The sequence below is a fragment of the Artemia franciscana genome, chromosome 4 (assembly GCF_032884065.1).
Source record: "Artemia franciscana chromosome 4, ASM3288406v1, whole genome shotgun sequence".
NCBI lineage: Eukaryota > Metazoa > Arthropoda > Branchiopoda > Anostraca > Artemiidae > Artemia > Artemia franciscana.
Window position 1 is genome coordinate 7,061,174 of NC_088866.1, and position 17,793 is coordinate 7,078,966.

Here is a 17,793-nt window from a genome sequence, read left to right on the forward strand (position 1 = left end):
TTTTAAGAGTCATCAAAGGCATGGGCCCTCTAGAGGGAGAAAGAGTAGAGGTAGGTACTTCAAATACCTTCCCAAGACATGCTTCAGTTTGTAGACCTATTCCTGAAAGTTTCATTTTCCTAACATAACACCTTTCCAAGTAGGCTAGCTAAACTAGAATTTTGCTATCTTAACATAAAGAGAAGAATAATATGGTCAAACAGTTCATGGTTATTAACTGTACAAAGGAGTGACCCAGCTCAATGGTAACCAAAACTCTAAAAAACAGATTTTTTATAACAGTAGTTACATCAAAAGAATTGTATTTTAATGCTGATTTTAAATATAAGTTTCATCAAGTTTAGACTTACCCAATTGGAGGGCATCTAGGCCCCTTCCCACACTCTTTTTTCCACAAGTCACCAGATCAAATTCTGAGATAGCCAATTTATTCAGTATAGAAAAAAAAAATAATAACTATGTCTTTGGGGACATAAAATGATTACATCAATAATTACATAAAAAGAATTGCATTTTAATGCTGATTTTAAATATAAGTTTAATCAAGTTTAGACTTACCCAATTGGAGGGCATTTCAATTAAATTGGAGGGCATCTAGGCCCCCTCCCACACTCTTTTTCCACAAGTCACCAGATCAAATTCTGAGATAGCCATTTTATTCAGCATAGTAAAAAAAAAAAACTATGTCTTTGGGGACAACTTACTTCCCCAAAGCCTCTGTGGGAGGGGCTACAAGTTACAAACTTTGACCAGTGTTTACATATTGTAATGGTTATTGGGAAGTGTATAGATGCTTTCAGGGAGATTTTTTGTTGGGGGGGGGAGGGGTTATGCAGGGGGAACTTTCCATGGAGGAATTTGTCATGGTGGAAGAAAATTTCCATGATAAGGGCACAGTATTTTTTAGCATTTAAAGAAAAAAAAAATGCTAAATTAGAACTTAAAACTGTTTTTTTTTTAACTAGGCCTCCTCTCCCACCTCTTTTTTTTATCAAAATCATCTGATCATAACTATGAGAAAGCCATTTAGCCCAAAAAATAAATTAATATGCAAATTTCATTTTAATTATTCATGTGCAGAGACCCAAAATCAAAACATGCATTAATTCAAAAGCCTCCAGAAATTAAATATAAAAAAAGTTCCTTTTTAACTGAAAATAAGGAGCAACATTAAAACTTAAAACAAATTTACTTTCAGTTAAAAAAAACTTGTTTTTTATTATTTAATTTTAAGAAGGGAAGTGGATACATCAACAAAATTTTCACTTTTAGTTTAATAATTAAGAACTGCCTGAGTCATCAGCCCCCTTTAGTCCTCAGTTTTATAGATTATGAACAAGCACTTAATTCAGCTTATAGAAGATCCTTAATACAGGTCCTATCCTTGTATTATAGGCTTGTATTTCTGAATATAATCATAAATTCTCTTGCAGATTCAAATTTAAACATTTTTGAACCCTTGAAAATGACAAAAGAATTTCTAGTTTTTGGGTATAAAAAAGGCTTAAAGCATTGGTTTAAAACTTAGTATTTGATTATAAATCCAATTTTAAAGTTAAATAATCCAAAAGCATTTATTTATCACAATTAAATTGGATAACAAATTCAAAACAATATCTCCATTTTTCTATCTGTTCTGTTTATGCTGTCAGCTTTGATATATAGGTGAAATGACAATTTTTAACCAACCTAACAGAATAAGAAGAAGATATAATAGATTCAGTTTGAATTTTTGAACAGCAACAGCTTAAAGAAATTTATAATAAAAGTTCTTGTGATATTTACCCAGATTTATCAGCAGTCAGTTGAACCAATCTTATACCAAACCATCTTCTAGACAACACTACAGTGTTTTTTTGTGGATGGTGAAGTCCACCCTTTGAAAGAGTGGCAGACAGTCTGGTTTTATATTATCAATTTTTCCCTTCTTTTTTTTGATTGTATTAAAGCTTATTCCAATAGGCAATGCATAGAACACCACCTAAAAAAATCCCCCCTGACCCTACCCCAAGTACCACTGAAAACATTCAACCCCTTGGCTGGTCAAGTCAACTTTCTCAAAGCTCACATGCGGGGTCATTGAATAATACAATGGTGGAAGTCGGGGCGTATATCACAATACAGGATGAGACTGAAAATGAATTTCAAGAGGTCCTATCAAGAAACTCAAAAAAAAGGAAAAAGATTTCACCAATCAAAAATAATACCCCTTCCCATAATCCAACATTCCCCTCACAAAACCTTGGAATTTACTTAAAAATCACTCCAGATACCCCCTTTGAGATAAAAAAGGTAGCTCTTTTGAGGGTTGCAATCTTTAAAATGTTAAAATCAATGTTTTCATTAAACATTAACCGTGATGGATCTCTGCTAATAGCCCTTCAAGATTCTAAATCAGCAGACATATTACAGAATTCAAAATCTCTTCTTAACATACCAATAAAATCTGTTCTCTGGTCCCCAAACCAAAACCCAACTAAAATAGTAGTGTATAACATCCCTCCAGAAATTCCTATTCAGGATCTAAAAGAAGGACTCTCTGACAGAACTGGTAACCCAATCCCAGTAGCTGATGTAACCCAATTGGGTAAACCAGATGCCAATGGCCAAAAGTTAAGCAAGTCTTTCTTATTCACACTAAGAGAAGAAAATAATAACCTGGATCAGATATTCCTATTTGGACAAAGGAAACCCCACAAGCCCTACAAGCCAAAACCTATCCAATGCCAAAAATGTCTAAGACTAGGACACACAAAAAACACATGCAGTGAAACATTACATGAATGCAATTCTTGTAAAAACTCCCACCCCACTGGAATGATAAATTGTAAAAACAATCAGCCAAAATGTATCAACTGCAATGGTCCCCACGATTCTACTAATAAAACTTTATGCCCTGTATATAAAAAACGAGCACTAACACTCCAAATAGCAACAGAAAAAAACATACCTTACCCTTTTGCAGCAATGGAAGCAAATGCAGCTCAATCACACCTGACCAAAAACTTTATGAAACCACCCAACCCTCTCACCCACAGACCAACCATTCTACCAAAAGCATCAAGCACCCCCAATAAGACTCCTTCCTCAAAGCAACCAAGCTCACATTCCTATAAGAGAGGTTCACCCTGGACAAACCTTCCAGCCTCTACAAGTAATGATAGAATATCAGAATGGCCACCTCTCCCAAGTAGAAATGAATCAGAAGTATTAACGGGTATTAATCAAATTATCAACAAAAAGCCAGATGAATATCCAAATGAATTAACACCTAACATGTGCCTATTTATACTAAATTCTAATGCAGTACAGTCAATGAACCTAAAACAACCACAAAAAGCAAAAATAATAAGCGAATTGGCAAAGTTGTACCTACCCAATCACATGCATATCCAAGCAAAAAAAGATCTTGCTCTGCTCCTAGCAAAGCTAAAGATTGATACACAGCAAAATGAAAATTAAAACAACAAAGCAGCATATTTCAATACTTCAGTGGAATGTAAGATCACTTTCAGAAAATAAGTTAAATGAACTTTTATCTTTTATGAATAAAAATTCCATTGATATTGCTTGCCTTCAAAGAAACCCATTTGACTAATAACCAACAAAGAAAGTTTCCAGGATATACTATCCTGAGAAAGGATAGGTCTTCTCAGAGAAAAGGAGGTGGCGTAGCTATAATTTTAAATAATAATATTAAATTTTGCGGTATTAATTTCCCAGATTTTTCAAATGATGTTGATGTTATTGGCATCAATGTTTGGATAAATAATACAAAAACATACATATTAAGTCTTTATAACCCCAATGGCCAGACTACAGATGCCATGGATTTTTTCACTTATATTACTAATTCTAATATGCTAAAAAACATAATCATCTGCGGGGATTTTAATGCCCACAGTCTTCTGTGGGGGGATAAGCCAGCAAATAAAGCTGGTAAGCTCATTGAAAGATTGATTTCAAATAATGCCGATTTAGCAATTGCTACCCCTCCTAATCTAAATACATATTTTAACCCCAAAAGTGGTAAATTTTCAACTATTGACCTACAAATTGTTTCAATAAATATACTAAATAAAATTTATATTAAGAAAATTGAAAATCTATGCACTGACCATTTTGCAATAGTTTCCTCTTTAAATGAACCAGCTAACATTCTCCCACTATCCCTAAATATGTCAACACCAAAGCAAATTGGACCATGTTTAGAAATAAGCTTAATGAAGAAGTCCTAAGTTTAACCCAGAAATCTCATACCTCAGTTGTAACTGCTGACACGTGTGCTGAAGCTATGACATCAATATTAACAAATGCAGCTAATCAAGCTATCCCCAGAACTTCACCTAGGAAAACCATCCCTAAACACACCCCTAAAGCATGGTGGACAAAAGATTGCCAAATTATGTGGAGAATAAAAAATGCAACTAGGAGAGCATACCTAAGAAAACCATCCCCTGACACATATTTAAGTAAATTACAAGCAGAGGCTAACCTCAAGAGAACAATAACTAATGCCAAATATAATTATTGGAATAATTTTGCAAATAATCTTTCCAGAGAAACATCTGAGCCAAGAATACATAGACTTATAAGCAAAATCTGTGGGAAAAAAACATCCTCCAACCCTCTTATGTATGAACTAATACATGAGAATTCCCACTATGATAACAACACTGATAAGGCAAAATTATTTGCCTCCCTTTTCTCAAAAAAGCTAACATCAAAAAACCAAAATATCACCACACAAATCATGACAAATCCTATTTACCAGCCCCGACCAGGTTCAGAATATATAAACCATCCCTTCTCGATACATGAATTGAATAATGCAATTCAGCATATCAAGGCCAATGCTACAAGTAGCTATGATAATATACACCCTATATGGATAAAGAATCTTTCCCCTTTGTACAAACAGGAGCTCCTAAATTGCTATAACCATGCATGGGCTACATCCATATTCCCTAATATCTGGAAATGTTCATCTCTCATACCAATTTTAAAGAAAAATAAACCTAAACATGACCCTCAGTCATATAGACCCATAATGATTACCCCAGTGCTGGGAAAATTAATGGAGAAAATGATTTACCATCGGCTGCTTTGGTTTGTTGAGAAGAATAATCTGATACCTCATACTCAAACTGGCTTCAGGAAACACCACTCATCAACAGATGCTTTCATAGTGTTAACAAATGCAATAAATGAATCCCTATCAAAAAATAATGTCTTAACTGCTGCATTCCTAGATTTTGAAGGAGCTTATGATAATGTTGACCACCAGATTCTATTAGTTAAACTTACAAACCTTGGACTACCCCCCAAACTTGTATCCTTCATAAAATCCTTTATAGAAAACCGAAGTTTCATTGTTTGTGTAGGTTCAGCCTCTTCACCCAAAACTTCAATAACCAAAGGCCTTCCACAGGGTGCAGTCCTGAGCTGCCTCCTATTTTCACTTTTTCTGTGGGACATGAACCTCCCACATACCAATCTACAGTACGCTGACGATCTGGTATTATGGGCAACTGGCAATACCTTTGAGATTACGCATTCAAAGTTGCAAAATGCACTTTTCCAATTTGAAAAGTTCTCCCAAAAGTCCATTTCCAGTTCCAGTTCCAAAAATTGTAGGGAGGTATATGGACTAACAACAAGTCCTTTCACCTCTTTGACTTCTTCTTCAGAAAAACTAGCTACTGGAAGCGCTATTCTCCTCCAGTCTGCAAACAATGGATATATACGATTATGAACAATAATACACTGTTATTGATTGTGGGAAGTGCAAGCACCTGAGCTACCTGTCCCCAGCAGTTTAAGGCACTAGGCCGGCCGGTACCAATACGGCTCTTCCTACTCATTCCCGCTCTCTTCTGCACAATCAAAAACTATGGATAAATCGCCTCCCATTAAAAATTGACTTCTTCAAGCTTTAATCCTTATTAAACAATATTTCTCTTCTTTAAGGTATCAATTGCTGCCTTAAATATCTTACGATCAATTTCCCATGGCAGGTTAGAATCCAGGATAGCTGTATAAGTATTTGGAATCTTAGCCAAGGAGCAGAAACGCTTAAGAGCAACAGTCTCCTCACTCTGAGCCTGGCAATCAAATAAAATATGCTGGATTGTTTCCTCTGTTGAAAAGCAGATTCGGCATAAAGGGGAATGATGTAGCTTCCAATTAAATAACAAGCTATTTAGAAGTAGGGCACCTGATTTCAGCCGGTAATATAGCACTGTATTTAATCTTGTATGAAATGGAGATAACATTAATGTACTGTGATTAACTTTGGATCTTTGCCTGATAATATCTCGTGAATTGAGGTCAGAGGAAGGACTAGGAGATAACATGGAAGCCTTTGCTGCTAGAGAATCAGCCATATCATTATATTTTATACCTTTATGACTAGGAACATGTTGAAAATAAACTTCATTTTCCTTGATCCTTAGATTAAGAAGCTGTCTTCTAATATTATATAAATCTTTGTCATTAGCAATTCTATTAATATTTTGGATCAGTAGTAATGCTGATTTAGAGTCGGAGAGACAGAGTATATTTTCAGATTCAATGTTATAATTTATGAGAGCATCCAAGGCCAGGCGGATGGCACATAATTCAGCAGACAAGATAGAAGATCCCAATGGGAGAGGAGAATAAATATTCAAATTCAGGGATGGGATACATGCTCCTGCTCCAGCTCTTTCCCTCTGGACGGATCCATCAGTATATATTTTTCTATAGTTGGGGTAAGCCTTTGAGATGTGTTCAGCCAAAATAGTCTGGATCTCATAATTAGGAATCAAATCTTTACTAATAGAGATAAGTTCTACTTGACAGCTTGGAGGACTCATTTCCCATGGGGGGGACTCAGTAAAGGGATATGCATGAAGCGAATGTTGATTCCAGTTTGGGACCTCCAGTTGAAACTGATTCCATGATGAATGGGCATTGGGACAGGCTGACTTCTCAGCAAAGGTATGTGCATATACAGCATGCTTGGCTCCATAAGCCTGGATTTGCGAGAAATACTTTATCCTTAGACTAGATGCTCTTTCACTTAGGGACACCAATCCCGACAGTGTTCTTAACTTTGACAGAGGAGTATGCTTATGCACACCCAAAGCTATTCGAATAGCAGAATTTTGTAAAGATTCAAGGATTTTGAATGAGGATGGGGGACGAGCTGAAAATATTTGAATCCCATATTCTATATTTGAACGAATATATAATTTGTAAAAATCCAAAATAATCTTTGGGTGACATCCCCACTTACTTCCAGCAAGTCTTTTTAGAATACAAAGTCTCTGAATAATCAGAGATTTCAAAGAATTAATATGTTCATGCCACTGCATTTTAGAATCCATTAATAAACCAAGTAACTTCACTGAATTGCAATATGGGATCTCCCTTGAGAAAATTGTCAGTGGGTTAGGAGGGTCTAGAGTACCATTAGTAAATATAATGGCTTTAGTTTTACTGATTGATATTGGGAAGCCAAATGCTAAAGAGAATCTCTGGACTAGACTTATATCCTGTTGAATAAGGCTTTGAAGAAGGCTAATATCCCTTCCTGACTTCCAAATGATCAAATCATCTGCATAAAGGCCAAATGATGCATGAGATACTTGAAATTCAGAAACATACAAGTTGAATAGAAGAGGACTCAATATTGCACCTTGAGGAAGTCCTCTCGTAATGGGGCATTGCTCACTTCTAGACTGATTTACTTGAACGTAAAAATATCTATCAGTTAGAAAAGACTTTATAAAACTTATAAAAGGATACGGGAAGTCAAGATTTATTAGGATTTCCAATAATTTATTGTGGACTACATTTCCATAGGCATTCGACCAGTCAAACAGAACAGCCATTGTGACATGTCTTTTTTTAAGGGAGTTACAAACATCAATTTCTAGCCGGGTAATGTTATCTAAAGAGCTATGTCCTTTTCTGAAACCTGTTTGTTCACTAGGAAAGAGATTGTTGACTTCAGAAAACCACTCAATTCTTGATAAGACAAGCCTTTCCAGAACTTTACTAAAGGAAGGTAATACTGATATAGGACGGTAAGACTTGAGATCATTAGATGAATAAGAAGGTTTTAAAGCTGGGAATACCTGAGCAATCTTCCAGGCATCTGGGAACTTTTGACTTGACCAAATAAGATTATAAAGACTTAAGAGGGCTGTATGAAACACCTTTGGGGACTCAAGAATCCACTTCATACAAATACCATTTTACCTACTGCACCCACAAAGTCAAAAATTATCCAATTCCACCCCAAGCGAAATCATTATGATGCTAGGCTAACATTAAATGGAATACTTATCCCAGAGGACAATCAAATTAATTACCTAGGGCTCATACTTGACCAAAAACTAAATTTCCACCTCCACATCACAAATACAATAAAAAAGTGCTATAGAAAAACAAGAATAATTAAAAGGCTACTAGCCACACCTTGGGGCTGTAATGAGAAAACACTAATCCAATTTTATAAATCATATATAAGACCCCATATTGATTATGGCCTCATAGTGTATGGTGCTTGTGCTAAGACCCACATGCAAAAAATCGAAACGACACAAAATGATATAATTCGTCTTATATTTGGTGTTAGGAAACCAACAAAAACTAAGTTTCTGCTTACTGAGAGTGGACTATCACCAATAAATGAAAGAAGAAGATTTCTACTAATTAAGTACCTTACAAAAATTGAAGCCAATGATTCTCATACCCTGCATAACTGGTTAAGAAATCCATCTATGTTTAGAGGTGTTGCAAATGAATATGCAAATATCCAGAAGAAGTTCCCAGTGCCAGTAAAATCTATTGCACCCACATTCCCCCAAACCCCCCCTTGGAGTTGGTCAACCCCCATAATAAAGACTGACTTCTCAAAGTGGACCAAAGAACTTACCCCCATTTCTTTTATTCAGAAAAAATTTGCCGAACTAAATAATGTTGCTTATAAAAATTATTTCCAAATTTTTGTAGATGGGTCCAAAATGAATGAGAAAGTGGCAAGCGGAGCTTTCTTCCCAACCCATAATATCGCTTTAGGAGAGAGATTACAAGATAATTCATCTGTAATGTCTGCCGAGCTAAACGCCATAATCATGGCACTAGATTTCCTCATGGTTAATGAATATATGAAAGTTAATATTAAAAATATTATAATATATTCTGATTCTTTGTCAAGCCTAGAGCTTCGTTCGTCAGCTTCTCAAATTAAGATGGATATTGACACATTTCTTTGTCTTAGGATTATTGATATTTTTGCTTCAAAAGGTATTTTAACTCATATACAGTATATTCCAAGCCACTCAGGTATAATAGGTAACCATAAGGCAGATGAAATAGCCAAAAATGCTTTAAATATTGACCAGCCAAGTGGGAGACCAATCTCCATTAGAGATATTTACCGCTGGAGATTTACAGAGGTACTGATAATTAATAAGAATCCTACCCCATCACCTTTCCCAAGTAAGCACCTTTCCAAGATTTATCATAGGATTCGGTCAGGTTCAAATGGGCTAAATTTTCAGGCATTTTCATATCAGATTCCTAATTCAAGTGGCGAAGTTCCCTCGTCCCCCCTTTGCAGGTCATGTAATCTTAAGAGTGAAACAATAGATCACTGCCTATTTGAATGTAATATGCTGACGTCTGCACAGTATACCCTGCGACGTAAAATGGTAGAATGCTTCAAACACCACAAAATTCCACTAACAGCCAAGAGTCTTGCTGACCATACTCTCCCGCAGAGCACATAGATCAATATATACTCTCTTATAATTCAACTGCTGGTATCAAAAGATATACTTCAAGAAATCTGAGCAGATACAAATCATACAAGACAAACCAGCTCCATAGCTCTGTCGATCTCACAGAGTGAGCCTAAAGGAAAAGGGCTAAATAGTATCTACTGAAAAGCCCGTCTGCTGAATAAGAAGAAGAAGAATTTTTTTATTCAACTTAATCTTGACAAACCATTGTTTGTAAATTATGCGACTTTTACAAAATGGATTTACAATGAAATAGTACATTTGAAACAAATGTTATAACCCATTTTTAGGCATATCCAAAAAGACATAGAATGATATTATTATTTTCAATGGTTATAAGGGCTTAAGTTTGAATTTGAATGAGAAACAATCATATATTCAAATAGAGCTTAAAAAATTTCATTTAGTGGTATTCACTTTATTTTCACTATTCATTTTATTTTTATATTCACTTTATTTTTAAGCCGATTATATGAAAAGCAAAATATTTACCAAGTGAGGTTAGTAATTGGTTTTGTATTACACCACCTTAAATTAAAGCTTAGAGAAATCTAAGTACTTCTCCTTGTAGAGCTCCAGAGTTGGTGTTTTAAATTATATTCAAAATTCTTTAGTGACCAGGTGCAGTACACTTATCAGTGGGTGATTTTACCCTCCCTGGAGGACCACTCAGCAACCAGCATTTGTTTGAAAATGTCCAAAGATTCAGCAGTTACAATTTCTTTGAGGAATTTATTCCAACTGTTGACAATTCCTGAGGAAAAGAATTGAATGCAGACTCTGGATAGGGTAGACTGCTTGACAAATTTCAAGTGACGGCCTCTAGTTCTTGAGTTAGGACCTCATTATTAGTCCTCATTAACTTATAGGCTAAAATGTCATCACCTTTATTTCTCCTGAATGCACATGTTGAGAGTTACTATGTTGCTTGCCTTGCAGGGTAAGAAAGTTCCTGTAAAGAGCATGCTTAATCAGCCCCATAGTTGAGCTAGCACTTGTAGCAGACTTCTTAGCATAAGTGCTGAATTTTAATTCACTATCAATAGTGACTCCAACATCTTGCTCAGTATTACAGAGGAGAGCAGGTGGTGTGAGAATTAATATAAGTGATAAGGGTTCATTTTGCCAAAGAGAATGACATGACACTTGGCAGTATTAAATTTAAGAAGCCAAGCATCAGTCCATTGAACAAGAAGCCCAAGAACATTTTATAGAACAGCATGGTCTTTGCTGGACAAGGTGCACACATAAAGGACAAGGTCCCCAACGCACCAAGATATCCTGCCTCAGTTTACTTCAGTGACTCACGCACACAAGACGAGGGTGGCAACTTTTAAAGAGGGAAAAGAACTGTTAGAATACCTGCCTACACACTCAACAACAAGATTTTTAAACTCCTTCATTCCATACTTCATGAAGCACTACAACAACAATATCCTCAAATCAAAGTGATAGCTCATCATGTGTGTTCTTTATGTTGCGTCTTTTTGCGTTTTTCTATTTTCTTTTTTTTTGTTTGACAATACCCATGTTATTGCATTGTGATAAAGGGAAAGAATAAAGATTATTATTATTATTAAAGAAAATCAAGAATCCAGGACAGGGACTTCTCTTCATGCTTGACTGTATGTAAATTAATTACATGTCACTTGTGTCAAGCTTTGTCAAAGATATAGAAAAGTCAAGCAGAATCATTTCAGCAGATCTTCCAAAACAAAAGTCATGCTGTGAGCTGTGCAAAAGATTGTTTGCTTCAAATGTGTAATAACCACAGAACTGATCATTCTTTCAAGAACCCTAACAATTGTTTAGGTTATGCTAATTGATCAGTAATTTTTAGCAAAGTCTTTTCTGCCTTTCTTAAATTTTGGAATGATGCAAACTATTTTTTAATCCAAAGGTAGTCTGGAAAGATTTAATGATAATTTGAATAGCAAGGAAAGAGGTTGATACAAGAATGTTCAACATTCATGGAGGATACATGGATGAATGCAGTCTGGACCAGCAGATTTATTCATTTTGAGGGACATGTAATCCTTTAGAACTATTGTATCAGGTTGGTTATCTGGTTAAAAAAAAGTTTGAAAATTTGAATATTTTCTTAGGTATTTTTTTCTGTAACAGTTCCATGCTTGATGTTTTCTATCAGTTAGCTTACTTAGTTTGATTGTTTAAAAAAGTTAAACTTTTGGCCCATTTAGCCCAAAAAATTCTAGTACAATACTTTTCAGCATGTAAAATTTCAGTTTTCACATTAGACCAACTTTTATCGTTATCATCAGTATTAAGCTGTTTTTAATTGACATTGACAAGTTTTTTTTAGAGAATAGTTTGCAATTGACATATTTTTGTTGTTTAGTAGGCAAACATAAATCCAACATAATTACAACAATTGCCAACAGGCATGGATATGTCATTCTTTATAAGAAGGTTTGGATACTGAGAATAACCAGATCAAGAACATTAGAAGCTTGACCCTCTCTGAAATAAGTTGGCTGAGATACTGTTTGACAGAGGGAATTATTGAAGTGGGCAGGCAGTAAAGGATAATCCCTGCCAAAAAAAAACCGGATCCATAAATCAGTTGGATTTCAGGAAGATTAAAGTTCCCCCAAAAGGTCAAGATCATAATTTTGCAAAACTGGACATCATGTGTGATAGCTTAGCAGCCAAATTAGATTCAAGAGTCCAAAACTCAGGGAGCACTGGGGACTTCTAAATACAACAGTCACTACAATCAGAGAAGTTTGGCTAGGTATATTTTATCCAAAGGGACTCAATTTCCTCAGTATTAAGAAAATTAAGATGAATGAGACTAACCTTTAGTCTGTCTCTTACATATAAGCACAATCCTCTGTGGCAAACTGGAGATCTCAAGTTTGAAAAAAGCTGGTAACCATTGATTTGGATTTTATTAGGTGACAAGACTGCCAAGGTGTATTTTATCACAAGTTAAGGAGAGTTCCATTCTATTCCCATTTATACAGATTATTTTGAGGGACTCTAACTCTCCTAGACTTAGATTATGCCAATGATTTGAGTATTCTAGATGAAGATTTTTGCTAGATGATTAGATTTTCAGATATTTGAAAGTTCAAGGTGCAAGACTAGGTTTGAATATTACTGCTAAGAAAACCAATTCTGTAAGACTAAATATTGGTAGTATTATCAGTAAAAATGGAGGGTGTAGCAAAAATGTTAAAAGTACAATTGCTAAGGCCTAGGGTGTTTTTGTTGAAACAAGTTTGGAATGATAAGAAGATAAATATGCAAACCAAGATTGGAATATTGGAAGCTGCAGTCATGACAAGTTTTGGAAACTATTTTAAAACATTCTACTGTAATGAAAGGCATACCAATAAACTTTACCTTCTACTCCCCTAATGGTCAAAAATACAGAATATAGTACTGAGCAGCTTACTCAGATAACTAATCACCACTTCAGCAGATTAATCACCATGAAATATCTGTTATACCACCTAGAGAGGGTGTTGTTTTACCATCGGATTTGTAGAAATATTCTTTGTAAGGATATCATTAGCTTGAATATTTTATCTATAAATATTGCTAAATATTTTTAGTCACTGATAATCAAGAGGAGCCCAATCTTGGATACAAATTTAAAGCATGAGCTTAATCATGGAAAGGGCAGTTTAACTTTGGGTATAATGTCATAAAATTAAAACAAAGTATCTGATCACTGGTTGAATAGATCTTGGACAGATTTAATGTATGGCAAGTGTTTTGAAGCCTAATCTTGAAAAATTCCGTGCAGGTAACTTTTGTCTAAATTTATATGCTAAAAAACTAAGTTTGACTTGATCAACTTGAATATTTTAATCATAAATAGTGCTGAATATTTTATATGCAATGATAATCAATAGTGGTTAATCTTGTAATGAATTCAAAACTTGAGCCTAATCTAAAAAAAATTCTGTGTTGGTAACTTTTGTCTAAAGTTAAATGCTAAAATACTAAGTTTGTATCTGTATAGAATTCTAACTGTGAAGAAGGAAACATTATACAATTCTCAAAAATAATTTTAACAAGTGATTTAATGGCAAAGAAGTAATACAGCAGCAAATTCAGTGCATAGAAATTTTATTGTGCATACAACTTGGGACAGGGAAAGACCCCTAACATTCAAACAATACCTGAACTTGGACATATATCTTTATTAAAATATACCTTTTGAAACATTGGCAATAGGCTTCTAATTTTGAACTTGATACACATAGGTTTAGATGGTTAAGCTTGACTGACTAGAATCTTGAAACACTTTTGAAACATTTGTTTTTCAGCATTTTAATTTAGACACAAGTCATAGTCTACCCTATTTAAATATCATTATTAGCCAAGCAGAATCATGTCAGCAGGCACGCCAGTATCAAGTAACTTAGTGATATGGTTATATGATTCAAGGAGATTAGTATCAACAGATCTTCCAGAACAAAAGTCATGCTATGAGCTATGCAAGACATTATTTGCTTCAAGATGTCTAGTAACTACAGAATTGATCACCTTTCAAGAACCTTAACAATTGCTTATGTCATGCTAATGGGTCAATGATTTTCAGCAAGGTCTTTTCTGCCTGTCTTAAATATTGAAATGATATGGGCTATTTTCCAATCCAGAGGAAGTCTGGAAAGATTTAATGATAACTTGAATAGCAAGGAGAGGAGTTGACATAAGTCTGTTCAACATTCATGGTGGATATGAAGATAAGTTCAGTCTGGACCAGCAGATCTATTCATTTTGAGGGACATAAATTCCTTAAGAATTATTGTACCAATGATTAGAATAGTTTCCATATTATGTGATACATCATATATAGGAGGTGGGGGAAAAACAAGTTAGAATTGTTGGTTGAAAATTTCAGCTCAGGGTCAGTAACTGGTTGACTATTGTGCAGGATATCAGGGACTGTGTGTCTGCTGTGAAATTTCTTAGAGGCATAATGCCAGAACAACCTAGGATTATCCATAGCATCCCTAGCCAATTTTTTCTCAAACCTTCTTGTCAACTGTTTATAACCTTCTCTTATGTTTATATTACGATTTTTCTTTCTTGCTCATGAGCTTTCCACTTTTCTTTTGTCACCTGCATGTTTCCAAGAGTTGTTAGCTGCAGAGCTGTGTTGATATAGTTAGCTTCTGACACAAAGAAGTTGCTGCTAGTACTGTTAATAGCTGGTTGGGCACCACTGAAGTTTAGCTTTGTTTGTGGAAATTTTGACTTTGTCCTGCAGTGAAAGAATAAATATTACGAAAGCTGGTGTTTGTAGCTACTTTTGGTAAACTAATCATGGTCTTCTGTTACAAAAAGACACTATTACAAGGCTTTTTCATCTCATTTAATTGTAGCACCATCTGCGTTTTCATCTCACTTCTTCTAGTTATTGCAGTACAGAGTTTAATGAATTTATAATAAGAATTGGACCCCTGGGTATTGAGTTGTACCACAATAACAAATAAACTCCATATATCACAAAAATACAGCAAATACAGGGTATTGAGTTGTACCACAATAACAAATAAACTCCATATATTAAAAAAAATAAGCAAATACAGCAGAATACACCAAGAGGCAAATTCGAGAAACGCGTTTTAGGGGCATTGAGTAAAACAAATCATACAAGAGCCATAAATATCATGGCTCTATAAACTACCCTTCATAAAAAGAGGTTCCAACCAAAGCTGTGACATATGTCTTGAGACAACATGGTCAGGTAACATATTCCATGATTTGATGGACTGATTTACGAAAATGGCTGTATATATACACTGCCCTTCTGCCCTTCATAAAAAGAGGTTCCATCCAAAGCTGTAACATTATGTCTTGAGACAACATAGTCTGGTAACATGTTCCATGGTTTAATGGACTGATTTACGAAAAATGGCTTTATATACTGCCATTCACAAAAAGAGGTTCCAACCATAGCTGTAACATTATGTCTGGAGACAACAGGGTCAGGTAACATGTTCCATGGTTTAATGGACTGATTTACAAAAAATGGCTCTATATACTGCCCTTCATAAAAATAGATTTCAACCAAAGCTGTAACGTTATGTCTTGAGACAACATGCTCCATGATTTAATGGACTGATTTACAAAAAAAACTTTGCCCAACCTTTCTTTAAACCCTTTTCTGATGCAATTTTAATGTGATCTGTAGTGTGGGCAAATAATGGCTAAACTGAAAGAAATCACTAAACGATGAATTATCAACACGATCAATAATTCGAAATGTATTAACTAGGTCTAATCTATCCCTCCTGTATTGCAGAGATGGTAGGCCCAAACAACTTAGCCTACAATCATAGGGCAAATACTTCAAATAAGGAACAAATTTTGATGCCTGTTTTGCACTTTTTCAATGAGCTGTGAATCAGATTTTCTTGTTGGATACCACACAGATGTGCAGTATTCAGCTGCTGGTTGTGTCATTGTATTGTACAGCGTAACAAAACTATTCAGGTTAAACTTTCTAAACATTCTTTTGATACTAAGAAAACTGTGTTTTATGTGATACCTTTAATGCCTGTTTATCAGGACTCAACTGATTATCAAAAACAATACCAAGGTCCCAACAGAATCAACAGACCATATCACTACATCATCAATGGAATACTGGTATGCTACTGCATTCACTAAATAATTCACTACATTGTATTTTACCTGATTGATAAACATTGAATTTAATTACACCAGTTAACCAATGCATCTAAGTCATCCTGTAGAAGAGCAACATCAGCTAGGGAATATTCGCCTAAAAGCATTACATCATCTGCAAACATGTTATGCAGATTTGATTTTGTTATGTTGAATTACCCATGGCAAACCATTTTATAACTATGCAAAACAAAACTGATCCCAAGCAACTACCCTAAGGGACTGCTCAAAACACTACACTAGATGGATAATGCCTTGCCAATCCTAGCATTCTGTGACATATCTGCAAAGAAAATTGTAATCCCAACTATAGTTTGCAATCCAATCCCATGTTTTTGACATTTTTTCAGCAGTAGAGGTATTGAAACCTTATCAAATGCCTTACAAAATCAACATAAACACAATCAAACTTTTAACCTAAGTCAGCCATCATTTGAAAATCATTGAATACTTCCATTAACTGAGTATTACAAGACCTATTTTTCCAAAAACCATGCTTTGGTATATGCTGAAGTTTGCTTTTTTTTTCAAAATAAATCTGGACCCAATCACAATCACCTTTTCCATAATCCTAGAAAAAAAAATGAAGCGTTTGAAATAGGGCAGTTATTACTGAACTATGACCTTAATTTATCCCTATGAAGAGGTTCTATCACTGCTTTTTTCCATGCAACAGGGCATTTACCAGAGTCTAAACAAAGGTTAAAAACAGAAACAAGAGGACTGGATAAGCAAGAAGCCAGTTCATGCAGAAACATTTGAAACATCATCAATATCAGGGGCTTTATCAATGGAAAGATTCCAAATGATCTTTTCAACTTGTTCAGGTGCAATATCTGAATCATCATATGACAACCTATTTTGCAGTAAATGAGCTACCGCTATGGAATTAGGTTGCACATGAGCAGCAGGATTTAAAAAGGATGTGACAAAGCTTCATTGAAAATAACTGCCTCTCTCCTATCTCCATAAACAGATTCACCAGTGACCAGATCACTGAAGATCATAGATGATGGTAATTGATCGTTATTGTCCCTATTTACATATTTTCAATATATCTTTGGGCAGCTTTTACTGGAATCAATGATAGATGACTACTGATTCAGTGTGTGATTGTAGAGAGATTGTTGCAACATTTCTTGCTCTCTTTTAGGCACACTAGGATTTATCATCCTTAATCAATAGATAATGTCGTCAAAGTTTATTTTTCATGGATATTGTATCAAAGACTGATTTTGGCAGGCTCCTACGTTTTTTATCACCCTCTCTTACACTATGCCTTGGAATAAACTTTTCTTAGCCCTCTACTATTACATTATGGACAAAT

General features: G+C 34.9%; 1 protein-coding gene across 1 annotated transcript in view; it reads left to right on the top strand.

Annotated features, from left to right (window-relative positions):
- The window catches only part of LOC136025927 (serine/threonine-protein kinase Tao-like), a 71,830-nt gene that overhangs the window by 992 nt on the left and 53,045 nt on the right, over window positions 1-17,793 (top strand). The gene's annotated exons all lie outside the window — the stretch shown is intronic.